This window comes from Phascolarctos cinereus, unplaced genomic scaffold (genome assembly GCF_003287225.1).
Source record: "Phascolarctos cinereus isolate Bilbo 61053 unplaced genomic scaffold, phaCin_HiC Scaffold_4;HRSCAF=312, whole genome shotgun sequence".
NCBI classification, from domain to species: domain Eukaryota; kingdom Metazoa; phylum Chordata; class Mammalia; order Diprotodontia; family Phascolarctidae; genus Phascolarctos; species Phascolarctos cinereus.
This window is the reverse complement of record NW_027555847.1, coordinates 666,560,313-666,574,626: the sequence shown is the minus strand read 5'-3', so window position 1 is coordinate 666,574,626 and position 14,314 is coordinate 666,560,313. Positions and strand designations below refer to the sequence as shown.

Genomic DNA, 14,314 nt, shown 5'->3' with positions numbered 1-14,314 from the left:
TCATTAACAGTATATTTGTGATTGGTAGTAGGTAAGTGCATGGCCTGTGCAGGCACTGTCCTTGAGCACAGCATGGGCTATACATCATTGTAACATGAGATAGAGTTCTTGTTATTTTACTATATAAGTGAGTGCTTTGCTAAAAATAAATGGAGTTGTTGCCATCTTGTCTCCCACCTCATCACTGTGCAGCTCGGAGGGGAAAGATCAAGCTGGACCTGAATCTTTCAGGAGAGCTTCCAAAGTGAGCTCATAGCCGATTGGGCTGGTCACGACAGGAACAGCCCCCAGGGTGGCAAGTTTGTTGTGTGGTTGTGGTTTGTCTTTCGTTCTTGAAGAGGACCAGGACATCAGGGACATGATGACATGACTTGCAATTGACTTTGATTTGAGTGAAGGAGGGCTGTGCAAAGTCACCAGCCTCACTTTCTCCTCCAGAGCCATCTGGGTCCAGGGGCCAGACATCAATCAGAATGACTACAGATGGCCCAGGATACAGTGAGAGACCTTAGCCCTTTTAAGCTAAAGACTGTTCAGGTTCTCACTTCGAGTGAGGCAACACCCACACACTAGCCAGTGAGCCTGGATAGCTCAATCGGTAGAGCATCAGACTTTTAATCTGAGGGTCCAGGGTTCAAGTCCCTGTTCAGGCGAGTTCTTTATTGCAAGTTAAGATACTTTATTCCTCCACTCATGAGTTTGACTAATATTAGGACTTGACAGTATAAAACCTAACTTTATATACTTGAGTGACTGGAAAGATACTGATGTCTTCAACACTGATAAGGAAGTTTGAAAGAGGAGTAGCTTTAGGAGAAAGTTAATGAGTTCTTTTTTGAACATGTTGAGTTTGAGATACCTATAGATGTTCAGTTTGTAACATGGGCCTGGATCTCAAAGTAGATTAGCGTTGGATATGTCTATCAAAGAATCACTCACATAGACTGGCAACTGGATCCATGGTAGCTGACTCATCACCAAATGAGAACCTATAGAGAGAAAAAGGAAGAAGGACGAACAGAGTTTTGCCATGTACCCACAGTTTTTCCATGTGACATGGAATTAAATCCACCAGAAGAGACAAGGAGTCATTAGACAAATGGAAGAAAGGAGGGAAGAAATAGTATTATGAAAACTCAGAGAGAAAAGTATATCCAAGAGAGGTTAGTTAACAGTGTAAAGATAATGCAGAAAGGGCTAGAATGAGGATTGAGAAGAGGCCATTCAATCTAACAATTAAAAAATTTCTCATCTTAACTCAATTGATTTTGGTCATACAAAGCCTCACAGCCATATGGTGGGGTAAGGGAATGCGACCAATTGCTCTCAGTTCAGTATGGGGATTAAAACTGTTCAACCTATGATAGAAGAGACTGAGGCAGAGCTCTGAGCCAATGGCACTTTAGTAAAGGGTCCAAGGTCCCCTCTAATGTAGTAGACCTCAGATCTTCCTCCCAATCTGAGATGCCTCCTTCTTCCAGGACCTTGTTTTTTTATAGGGTTTGATACTCATGTATGCAAAAGAGGCATGGTAAAATACAGAATCTCATTGATAGATCTTGCTTCAAGGGCTAAAAATGACATCAGCAGGAAGGTCATAGGCTAGGTGAGGCATGGGACATCTCTACTAACTGAGTGGTCATAAGATGGTTATCTGTTCATGTTGGAAAAGAGAAAGTAGTCCAGATATACAAAAATAAATTGGAGGACTTTCTATGTAATTGAGTCACCTCTGCCCCACACTGGGCTTGATTACTATGACAAGGAAAAACAAGGGTGGAGGGCCTCTAGTTAGCTTTCTATGATTAAGCAAATGAACTTAGAATTTGAAGTTCACAGCTCTGGGGCCAAATATACAGAATTTATAATCACTATCCTATGGAATCATATCAAATTGATTGATACTTATTGGAATAGAGTAGGGGTTCAAATGGATTATTTCTCACACCAGTATTGCTTCTCTCTCTACTGGAAAAGAAAGAACTGCAAGAGTCCAGTGGTTTACTTGCACATGACCCCTGAATCACCAGTTCCTCTGGTTTAGCATCCAATCAGAGAACTCTTCAACATCCCACCGTCACATATGGCCAGAAGCCCCCACCTCCAAGTTTTCATGTGGGGATTGGAGCCAGGCAGGGAACATTTGTGAAAGCTACAAGACATGTTCCACTTATGCCACATTATAAAAATATTAATTTAATATTTTGTGCTGTCCTCTATCTTTTGTTGGTATTAAAACACTTCTGAAGGGTTACTATGTTGAAGAGCTATAATCATTAAGCTGCATAAACTTGCAGATTTGGAAATGACTTCAGCAATGATCAGACCTAGTGGTGATCAAATGTCCATTGAACACTTCCAGCAACAGGAAATTACTACTTCAAAGCCAGCCCACTTTACTGTTTGATATCTCATTTCTCTACCTTTGCTACTGTAGTTATTTGCAATCAATCAATCAACCAATCAAAAAGCCTTTATTAAACACTTACTATTTGCTAGTCACCATGCTAGTTGATAGGCATACAAAGACAAAAGGAGACAGACAGTGTCTACTCAAAAGTTTACTTCTAAACGAATTTTCCATTTTCCTTTTTGTTGGACTTTGATGAAATCAAACAGAAACAATCTCTTTTGAAATCCTGAGGCCCCTGTTATTATATGTGGGTTTTTTTCAGCTATTTTTAATGGTACAGATTTTAAAGTCCTATTGCACTGATGATTACTGGGATCCTATTACAGTCCACAGAGAATATTCTCTTAGAAACATGTAGAACTTCCACCAAATAGTAAATCAAACTTTTTGGACATTATTCCTTACATCTCCCAGCCCTGCTAGACAAGAAACTGTTAGGATATGTGTTTAGATTAAGTTTGTTTCGGTCAAATTCAAGCTTGTGAGTGTTCTTTGTTTAGCATTCCTTTTGTGTGTAGGAAATAAATATTTGTCCTAAACCAAATTCATAGTTTGCATTGAGTATCTTTTAAACTCCTCTTTTCTGGGAAAACATTAGGCATAGGTCTACATCTAACTCTTAATATTTTTGTTGATTAAGTTAATTAAGTCAAAGAGTCTTGGGGAAAAGGGAGTCCAATTTCCCATCTCATTAAAGACTGGTATTTTCTTGGAGTGATTGGAGTCTGATTGAATCCCTCCAGCAAGAGCAAAGGGATCCCTTAAGAAGAGGGAGTGGGTGCAGTATCTTAGATCTTATGGGCCCGGTAACAGAATTCTGCATTTTAGAAAAGCATGAAATGTAGCAAATTTTTAATGTCGTAGGAGTAACTCATATATCCACTTTATAAAAAAGAGATTCTAGCAAGGATTTTCTTCTAACAGTGCTTGGGACCAGTAAACTCTCAGTAAATGCTCTATCTACCTATCTATGTATCTCTAACCTCAACTCTAGCCATTCCAAGAAGAAGAATGAATTAGGGCTTCTGACAAATTTAGTCATATAAAGGGTAAGGAAGTAGAGTTAATCTACCAAAAAGCATTTAATATGTGCCAGGCAATGGATTAATTGCTGGAAATGCAAAGTAAGGCAAAAAGTCTCTAATAAATAGGTGCACACACACAAGTTTCAGAGGCAAAATACTATTTTGATTTCTAAAGCTATTATTGTTGCCTGCAACAAGTGAGGCATCTCAGGGGAGAGAGAGAAATAAAGAGATGTGGGCCAGCCGGGTCAGTGAAGACTGAGCCATTTATTCATCTGAGGGTCACAGTTTAAATAGTAAAAGCTGCATAGTTGCTAACAATCACCCCCTAGGTGTTCCCATGGATCTTTCTTTGGCACGTGACTAACTCCCATACCCCTAGCCCTTGTGTGTGACTTCTATTGTGCACACCTGCTTGTTACCAAGGTTCAAAGATCAGTCAGAATGTTCTGAGACCTCCCTATGCATGGAAGAATGGTGAGCCAAACATCCTGAGTAGTGAGCCCTTAAGGGCAGGAACAGGAAAGAGTCAAACTCTGACCTAAATTCCTTATCCCATATTAGACTCCTCAGAGATGGCCCTCTACATATTATATCTTCCTTCAGAGAAAAGAGTGAGAAACTTTCTTCTATACCTATATGGAATAGGAGTTTTATTTTTATTTTTATTTCCCTCACCAAAAAAGGTATTGATAGACAGCTAGGTATTGAAGTGGATAGAGTGCCAGGCCTGGAGTCCAGAAGACTTATCTTCCTGAGTTTAAAATCTGGCCTCAGACACTTACTAGCTGTGTGACCTTGGATGAGTGACTTAACCCTGTTTGCCTCAGTTTCCTCATCTTTCAAATGAACTGGAGAAGGGAGTATATTTGATAGCTATTAAGAGGGTAAAATCAATAAGTTAAGACAACAGATTGAATATGATGCAGTTTGAGAGGTTCAGGGACCCCCAAGGACTGAAGTACAGGACGGGGTCATCTGGAATGAATTCACAGACTGAGGCATTCTTTAAGTCAAATTGGCAAAGGCTTATTATAATGCTAATATTGTGGGCAGAGCTCCTTAAAGAATTTTGCAACCTAACAGAAATGATGCTAAAGCTTATATAGGAAAAGCAATGGATTATGTAGAAAGTTTGCTAATTAGGTGGATAACATACAACCTTGGTCACAGATGTCATTCACTCCTGGAAATGGCCGGGGGTGGGGCTGGGGGGGAAGGGGGGGGAGAGAGAAGGTTCCTAAGGGGTGTAGAGGTGTATTTTTGGTTTGTTATGTCTGTAACAAGATAGCTTTGGGAGTTGATGTCTATAACTTGACCTCTGGATCATATATGATAACTGTAGGAATCAGTACATGATAGTTCTGCTGGAACAAGACAGTCTTGTTCATACAAGGAAAATTCTACAGAGGTCAGCTTGTTCCTGTAACAGAGAGAGATAGTTTGCCTTGATGGGCCCATTCATGAGTTATTGCTAGATATAGGATCTTTGGGCTGGAGAGAAACCGGTCAGGGATAGTGTTCTGAGGCTAGGGAGAAAGACGATCTTGGAATTGGGGTCCAAGTACAGACACCCAAGCACCCCCATCAGATATGGGAGCTGAGAGTAAAGACATAAGTATGACACCTAGGGTTCAAACCTGGGTGACTGGTAGGATGGTAGTACCCTTGTCAGCAATAGGGAAGTTTAGGAAGAGGGCAAAGTTCCAGGAGAAAAATGAAGTCAATTCAGGTTTGTATGTATTGTTTAAGATGTCTATATGCCATACATTTGAGATGTCTAAAAAGTAGATAAAGCCTGAGACTGGAGGTTGTGAGAGATTAAATCAGGACTGATACATCTGAGAGTCATCTGAAGAGAGATGGTAATTGAAACTGAGAGACTTGAAGAGATCAGGACTCCAATCCCATCAGGTGAATCAATCAAGGGCCCTTTGCCTAATGAGGTCTCTACCCTATTTACCTCAGGGAGGAGTCTTTTAGGAGTGGGGCATTGTTTCTGAATTGAGAACAGATGAAATGGGCAATTAGCTAGGTGGTGCAGCAGATACAGCACTGGCTCTGGAATCAGGAGTACCTGGGTTCAAATTTGGCCTTAGACACTTGACATTAGCTGTGTGACTCTGAATTGCCCCATTAAAAAAAAAAGTTTTAGACTAGAGGAAGAAAGTAATCCAATGGCTTCAGACTAGTTTAATTTTAAAATGCCTTCTTAATTTCTAAAATGTAATAGGAGGAGAGCTTTGTCTGATTCCACAAAGTATATGCAAGGAAATATTTAATATAAACACAAACTAGCAAGGGGGAGGGGCACTAAAAGTGGGGGAGATCAGGAATAGTTTCCTGTAGAATATGATGCTTGTGTCCTGAAGGAAGTGAGGGATTCCATGAGGCAGAGATGAGAAGTAATTGCATTCCAGGTGAGGGAGACTACCAAAGCCAAATCATGTGGGTATGGAAGTAATTATGTAATGAGACTAGAAAAATAGGTTGGGAACACCTTGTGAAGGCCTTTCAAAGCAAAATGGAGAAGATTGTCTCTTCTAGTGGCAATAGGGAGTAAGCATTTGGAGTTAAGTAGGAGAATGAAATGTTCTCACCTGTGATTGAGAAGAGAAGAAAAGGAGAAAGAGAAAGGGAGAGACAAAGAGACAGAGACAGAACTGAATGGAAGAGATCAGAGAAAGAAAAGGAAAAAAGATGGTCCAGAATAGAACCTTGAGAAATGCCATAATGAGAGCATATGACATGAATTGATGAGTCAGTAAAAGACACTAAGTTGGACTACTCAGTAACTTAGAAAAAGAGCCAGGAGAGAATAGTTCAATATCAACATAGCCAACAGTCCAAGGGCAGAGTATGTATTTCTGTCAAGGCCTCAGTGCTCTTCACATAGATACAGAGATTAGGTCTGTGATGTCATTGGCATCAGGAAAATCCCTAATGAGGAAACTTGCCAATACTTCTTTTCCAGTTATCCTCTAACACAGTTACCTAGAGTGCTGAGGAGTTGAATGACTTGCCCAGGGTTGCATGGCCCGCATGTCTCAGAGAGAGGACTTTGAGGTTAGAGTTCCATCCACTTCCCCATGCTGCTTCTCCTCTAAAAGGAATTCCATAAAAGCTTGTGGTATTATGGGGACAATCTATGGGGGTAATCTATTAATCTATATCTCAACTCCTTCAACTTCATAGGGAATACTAATCATGTCAAAGCTCCAAGCTTTCTTTCTCCATGTGTCACCATACTCCCTTAATGATTCATTATTTCTAATTTCTCTCTGCATCCTGCTTTAGAGCAAAGATGTTCTCCCCTTTATGCCTGAACATTTGTAGTCACTTCACCTTCACTTCATCCATGTGACCCGATATTTTTTTTCCAGTATTACTTTATCTTCGTGAGTCTTTAATGATATGAAGGCCTGTGGAGGCCTCCTCCCCAGCTCTTCTGTTCTTAAAAGAGGACCGTGACACTGGGGAGGTGATACCATAACATGCAAATGAATTGGATTTGCGTGAGGGAGGGCTGTGCGGACTCATCAGCCTCACCGTCTCCTCTGGAGCCATCTGGGTCCAGTGGCTAGATATAGATCAGGACTATTGGAGATGGCCCCAGGATACATTGGGGAACCTTGGCCTTTTCAAGTCAAGGTCTTTGACTGAGGCAATGCTCATTTGCTGATTAAGGCTAGATAAGAAATTCTAAAGTTTCTTTCCCCCCTCTTTCTGCTGCCTCATTACTTTGAATAGAATAATCTTTCTCTTTTCCTCTGGATTTAATGGGAGAGGTGGGAGAGGGAGCCATTTTACCATTTCATCTCTCTCCAGTGATACTTTCTACCTATTACTCCAAAACCATCTTCACATCCTTTTACTCATAGGTCCAATCTCTCCATCTATTAAGCAGTGAAAGTACCACAGGGCAAAGAATGTGTCCAGAAAAGAGGAGCAGAGAGGTAAAAGGCATAGAGTAATGGCTAACATTTATTTAGTGCTTTAAGATTTGGAAAGTACATCACAAATATCTCATTTGATCCTCAGAACAACCCTGGGAGGGAGTTGCTATTCTACTATTCCCATTTTATGGGAAAATGTAAAGAAAGGCAAAAAGAGATGAAGTGAAGTCATGAAGCTAATACATGTCTAAGAGAGGATTTGAACTCATGTCTTTGTGACTCTAAATCACACCATACCACCTAGAATAGTTTAGCTTGGAAAGGTGAAGATTTCATAGGAGAGGGAGACTTTGGGGGGATAGAGGAGTTTCTAATGACACTTGTTCAAAGTCCAAGAGAGAAAAAGCACTGGAAAAAAAATTCTGAAAGAGAGGAGCAGAGCTATTTCCATGGCCCTTTATGGATCATAGAGCCATCTTCAGTAACTGCCTATAGAACTTCTAAAAATCTCCTCCAACAAGAATCTATCTTCCTTACTCTTGGCTACTAATCACCTTTAAACATATCCTTCATCCAAGTCATGGGGGCTTTGTCACTTGAGCAAAGTGTATGTCCATTGGTAAAAGGCCAGCTCCTGGGGAGGTGACCCAGTTCAGAAAATCAAATATTCCCCCTGAGGCCTGCCCCAATCTCCCGAGGACTCTGAGAGCACACTGACTGATCCTGTGAACCTATCCCACAGAAGATGAGTTTATTCATTTGACTCTTACGCCATTCTGAAGTTTTATTGTGAACAAAATCCCCTGAAGAAAGCCTCAATATAACTCATGGACCAGTTTTCAATGCACAATATAAGCATCAAGTTTGGGATAACGTGGATTTTGCCATCCATAGAAAACATGTAGGATGCCAAGGAATCTGAGGAAGTCATGAAAAAATGCAGAAACATTGTTATACTTGCATTGAATGTTATATTTTCACAGAAGGTAAAGACACTGGGATCTGTTGAGCAAGTACCCTTTTTTTTCCCCTTGGGTCTGCTCTCACTAAGCAACTAACACCAATAGGATTCAAAGTTGGCAAAGTCCAGATTCCCTGGCTCCACCATGATGTGTTTCCATTTTTACAGCAGCAGGGAATATATCTATGGTTCTTTCCTCCAATAGGTCATGTTGTTGAGGTAATGTCCTGCTGGGAGGTCCCTGGCTCATAGACTTCTTGAACCTTAAGGTCATGGAAAGGACATTCTTAGGGACTTTCACCTTTGCTCAGAAAAAGAAGCAAATGCAAAAGTAGTCACATTTGCTATATCATCCTTGCCATATTCATCTTTGAAGCATAGCCACTTGTAGCTTCAGAATTGCATGCTAAAACTCCAAAAGTTCCCCTCCCCCCCTTTTTTGGTAACTTCTGCAAAAAGCTTCTTCCTCCCTTCTCTTTCCCCTCCGCTCCCAGATAATAATAGCTTCTATCTAGGCCATTCACAATATATTTTTTAGTATCTAAGATGAGCTGATACAATCCTGAGATAATCACCACTTCCAAAATTCACAACTGCGAGCCATCTTTATGTTAATTTTGAGAACCAGGCTATCATACCCTCAAATGACAAATACCTATGTCTGAGGCTGTTGAGCATGTTGAAAATATGCCAAGACTTTGTTTTCTCAAAGAATAACTGAAAGGGCAGGAAAGGCTATCCATGGTAAGATCCACATGTGTATGCCAATTACTGCTCTTGAATCCTGAAACACTTAAAGATGAGTAGGGGAGGTCTTACTGATAAGGAGTCGTGTCAGATCAGAATTTTTTTTCTTTGTAAGCAAGAACAAATCAGTCTCAGATTACAATTAGACCAAATCTCATCTTGTTGTCCCATCTAGATACTGGAACTTTTCTTGGCATAGAGAAAACTGATAGAGGAATAGAAATTCAACAGAACCAGAGCAGGCTACCACTCATCTTGATGTACCTAAGGGATCTTGGGCAGCTTTCACATTTCCATTTGAAATCTGGTTTTCTGTCATTTACATGTAATTAACCTCATTGGAATATGTATCAGTTATGTACTGGATTGTGCTTTCCACTTGCTAGTGGCATGGAGGTAATGTTTGTCACATAAGTATTTAGACAGCACGTGTTACTAAATGTTGAGGAATAAGTATCACCTCTCTAATCCCTAGAATTAATCTCATGAATGTGAAACATTTGGTTAGCAGATAATCATAATGAGAAAATCAAACTGATTCTGATTCTATTTTGTAATTGATTCAATGATAACGTGTTGTAAAATCTCCTGTTTCTTTGTCTTTTTTTCTTTTCTTTCTTTCTTTCTTTCTTTTTTTTTGCTTTTAGGCAATTGGGGTTAAGTGACTTGTCCAGGGTCACACAGCTATTAAGTATCAATTGTTTGGTTTGAGACCGGATTTGAACTCAGGTCCTGTGCTCTATCCACTGCGCCACCTAGCTGCCCCTCCTGTTTCTTTGTCTCTGCAGAAGTTCAGAAATTCAGCTTTCCTCTCTGAGCTAAGCTGTCACATAAATCACCATGAGTGAAAGAAATGTTATCTCTACACATCTTACCATCCATACAAAATTAAGGGAGACCTTTTATCTTATTACACAGCATTGCATATCCATGTGCAGTTATGGGGAATCTATTATCCTACTAACAATCTTACAGAATGCAAGTGGGCTCTGTTCAACAAATGAGCAGATGGACTCCATCAACCTTTCCTGAGAGCAGAATGGAAGGATGCATTATTGCTAGCTTCAAATGTCCAGCCAATCCTATTGTTTTTAGCACGTTGATACTTCAGACTTTGTAACCAGTTATACTGCTTTCCATCTGTGATGCTTTCTGTCCTTTGTTTTCTTATACTTCCCCAAACCGTATGAAGGCTAGTAAGCCCCACCTCATATGTAGTCTTGGCTTGCTGAGGAGTCCAAGACTTTGTTTTTGACTGTTAGTCTCACCAATAAAATTAATGTACTCTGAACTTTATTGCCTCAGTTAACCTTAATTTTCGAATGTAACAGTAGTGAGAAAACCAAAATGACACCATTTTGTATCATCCCAGGATTTTGTACAGTTGTCTGTTTTCCTGAGTTAAATTTCGTTTTCAGTAAGTCAGGTAATTTCAGAGAAGTCAAATATCAATGTATTGCCAATTGTTTGGCAGGATGCAGGTGAATGCAACAAACCAGAGTCTCTGAACTCTGGAAAGAACCTAAGTCTAAAAATAGTAATACTAAAAATAGTAAACATGCTTTACTGTAAAAAGCTTTATAAATCTCTCTTCAGGGTCCTTGTGCCTACTGAAGAGGCCCTGGACCCAATTTGTTATGCAACTGCTTGCTTTACAAATAAATTGTATAGCTCAGACTTTGTTTCTTCAGTTATTATAAAACTACTCAGGATGATAGGATAAAATGTAAGAGACATCTCAGACTTCTGTAAGTGGGCAGCCACTTGCCATTATGGAATGTCCACTGTTGTGACATCTCTTTACTGCCAGGGTTGTGGCAAGTCTCTCTAGTGTCTTCAGCTGCCAGTCCCAAACCTTGGAAACTCCATGGAAACAGGGAAGTGGAAGAGCTATTTCAAAGGCAGATTCATTGACCCTCAACTGGAATCTTAATAAAGCAGGTTCCTTGTCCATGAGGTATCTCTGTGATATATCCAATACAGTCCCAGTTAAGGATTTCATGCTCTCCATTTTAAATGCCCTGATCAGTGGCAATTAATGATCTGCTGGCAACTTTATATGCACCAATAATTCAAAGTAATTCACATATGGCTCCCTATATTTCATATCCTTTGTCTGGCACCTAAAATCCAGGAAATTGCAGAAGAAAAAATCTATGCTTTTTAAAAAATAGATTACAGATTTTATTTTGCATATACTTAAACTTACTTATACATAAAGATATTGATCCCCTCTCCTTGCTCTTTCCCATAATAGAATGTAAGCTCCTTGAGGACAAGTACTGTTTCATTTTTTTTTTTGCCTTTCTATTACCACTGCCTAGAGCACTGACTGGTACAAAGTAGTTACATAAATAAATGGTTGTCCAGTGACACTGAGCTTGAAAGCTGTATGATTTTCAGTGACAGAGTGTGTCTTCCCCCCCCCCATTCCTAATACCTAGAAATGTGCCTAGTACATAAATCAGTGTTTTGAAAAGTTTAATTGAATTAAACAAATTTCTGTTCACTTGAGTATTTGCTGAGACTTGCCTTATCTCCAAATATACGCATAAAGATATCACTGAACATAGACGTGAAGAACAGTATTTTCTGATGATAAAAATGTGTGCTATTACCAGGAGTAATTCACTCAGATGTTCACTGCCTCAGGTTATCTTTAAGGCTATAACTTACAAAGGAATGGCCTAAATATTTAGGTGGAGGGAGCTTCCCAAACTTAGAGTATCCTATACCAGTTAATGCAGAGATGTAGAATGAAAGTATTTGAAAAGGGAAAAAAAAGTCATATTCCAAAATGTCCTTTGCTATGTCTTCACCCTGTGTGTTATGACATTGGCCACCTACCAGTAGTTCTGATGTTCTGACTTCTTTCCACTGTAAATAGATGATCCTGATGTAGAAATGGGGTAGTTGGTCTCTTTAAAAAATTGTCTGAAACAGCTCATTTGGATCAGCATAAGTATGAAGATATAGAGGTCACAATTTTCCCAGTTGTTATTACATGAAGTTTGTATGGTTCTCTTCCTACAATTCCTCCCCCTCCCCCCCCACCCCCTCCCTCCTGCCCAAAAAAAAATCCAGCAAAGTGGAATAAGATGCATTATAGCCTCATGTGCTGAATACTCCCTCACCTGGGTAAAGTCACCAATACTTCTTTAGGTCCTTCCTGAAACCCTCTCCAAATAGATGGGGAAAGCACAGGAAGACCCACTGTCCTAACTCTTCCTATGAGGAAAATGTCCTGTTGTGGATCGGGGTTAAGGCTTAGGAGGAAAAATTAAAGGGCAGGATTGGACAATGAGAAAATTAGGCAAGCTGCTTATTTTTGCATCACCTTTATCCTTCCTAGTAGTATTATTTAGTAGGATCTGGCATTTTCAGATCAGTGACTTGGAATGTCATTTTTGCTTAATACTCTTATCTTGTGCCCATACCCTGGGTTTAAAATATAAGGGGTGGGTTTAAAATTTTTTTATATTGTCAACAGGATTTCAAAGAAAGGATTCCAGTTGCCTTGGCTTGTGAACTCTGTTCATTTTTATCGTCATCTGAGAGTTCATTTCTTTCTGTCTCTTCTATGCCAGAAGGCAAGCCTGTCTCTCTGAAGGACTTGAGAAGGCTTATTGCATCATTGTGGGCTCATGCAAGGAACAAATTCTGCCTCAGCTATTTACTAGCTATTTGACTCTGGGCAAGTCACTTAACTTCTTTCAGGCTCAGTTTCTTTCTCTGTTAAATGGGGATAATCATAGCATCTACCTCAGAAGGTTGGTGTGAAGATCAAATGAGGTAATATAGGTGAAGTACCTTGTAAACTCTAAAGATATATAGATATATAGAGACATATAGATATATTGTTGGCTGCTATTATATTATTTATTGGTTGGCTCCGGATTTAAAGAATTGAGTCCATCCTTTATAGTCTGTATTTATCTCCAACCAACATTCTCATAAGGCTTTAAATCCATTTTTTTCTAAATCCATTTTTTCTTGGGCGAAAATAACAGGAGCTGACATTTCTATAAGGCTTCAAGGTTTGCATGTGACTAGTTACACTTCCCTCTGGAAGGGCTTACCAACTCTCATTTTCCCTGGCTTGTTGGGAACTCAGAGGGTGGTTAACTATTCTTCTCTTCAGAGTTCGGAGGGGGCCCTCAAGTAATGTCCCGATTAATTACTAGCTAGGCCATCTTAATTAGCTTTTAAAAAGCAATACATCACATGGTATAGAAAGAACAGTTGGTATAAATTGATGTCCCCCAGAAATCTGGGTTACAGTGTCTAATATGTACATAGAGAGTCCAGGGGAAAGTGGCAGGCTTGGGGACATATATAATAAGGTGGTAACTTATAACTCCTGGCTAGGGTCAGACAGATGTTCTTTTCTGCCATCATGTAGTCCTCTTGAAATTCCCCTTGAAGTGTGTTTCTGTGTTTTTTGTTGGGCACTGATAGAGTCATGACAGTGCAACCCAATCTACTCCGAAGAGTTTTCTCTCCCTGAAGCTAACTTCCACAGGTCTTAGTTTCCAGCTGGATACAATGTTTGCTCCTGGTGTAGTCTCTCCTATGACATAGGAGAGATAGGAATATATTACTCCCTCTGAGTTTACTCCATTCTCTCAGGCACCAACTGTTCATATCCTCAAAGGGAATAGTTGTTAACTTTCCTGCTCCAATCTGATACACGTCTGATATACCTACATCCAGTGGTGTATCTAATTTTTTTCAGCTAATTCCAATACATTTCCTCACATCATTTCATCCAAAGTCTAGAAGCATTTCATTCCTAGAATCTACTTTACACCTTTGGATTCAGTAGAAGTGCCTAGGAAATGTTCACAACTAGTTTTTAACTTTTGATTGATTCAGTAGAGTTCTGTAGTGATTGTTCTGGTATAGTTTAAACATTTGATTCATTGATTCCTGAATCCAAAGGGGCATTCTCACCTGATGAAGGAATCAGGTCTTGAAGCATTGTGCTATTTACAATAATTAGATGAGGGGGTGAAGCACCCCTCTTAAACTTTAGATACATTATCAGGCCGACTGAAACAGGCTATCTGTTCCAATTTTTGTTTTCCTTTTTTGGAAAGTAAATTCCTCCAGGGAATTGTCAGTCTTGACTATTTTGTATCGTCCCCAGAATTCACAGTGCTTGGCAAATAGTAAGTACTTAATAAATGTTATTTATATTGATTTATTAATTAATTTTCTCACAATGTCCCAGTAAAGCACCAGTTATTGTCCTTACAGATGAGGAATTTAT

The 14,314-nt window shown here is 39.6% G+C and overlaps 1 protein-coding gene and 1 non-coding gene across 2 annotated transcripts in view; both read left to right on the top strand.

Moving 5' to 3' along the window:
* Positions 1–14,314, top strand: part of LOC144456593 (uncharacterized) — a 33,200-nt gene that overhangs the window by 11,616 nt on the left and 7,270 nt on the right. The window lies entirely within an intron of this gene.
* On the top strand, positions 581–653 carry TRNAK-UUU (transfer RNA lysine (anticodon UUU)). Its single transcript has one exon. It is a non-coding gene; the product is annotated as a tRNA-Lys (tRNA).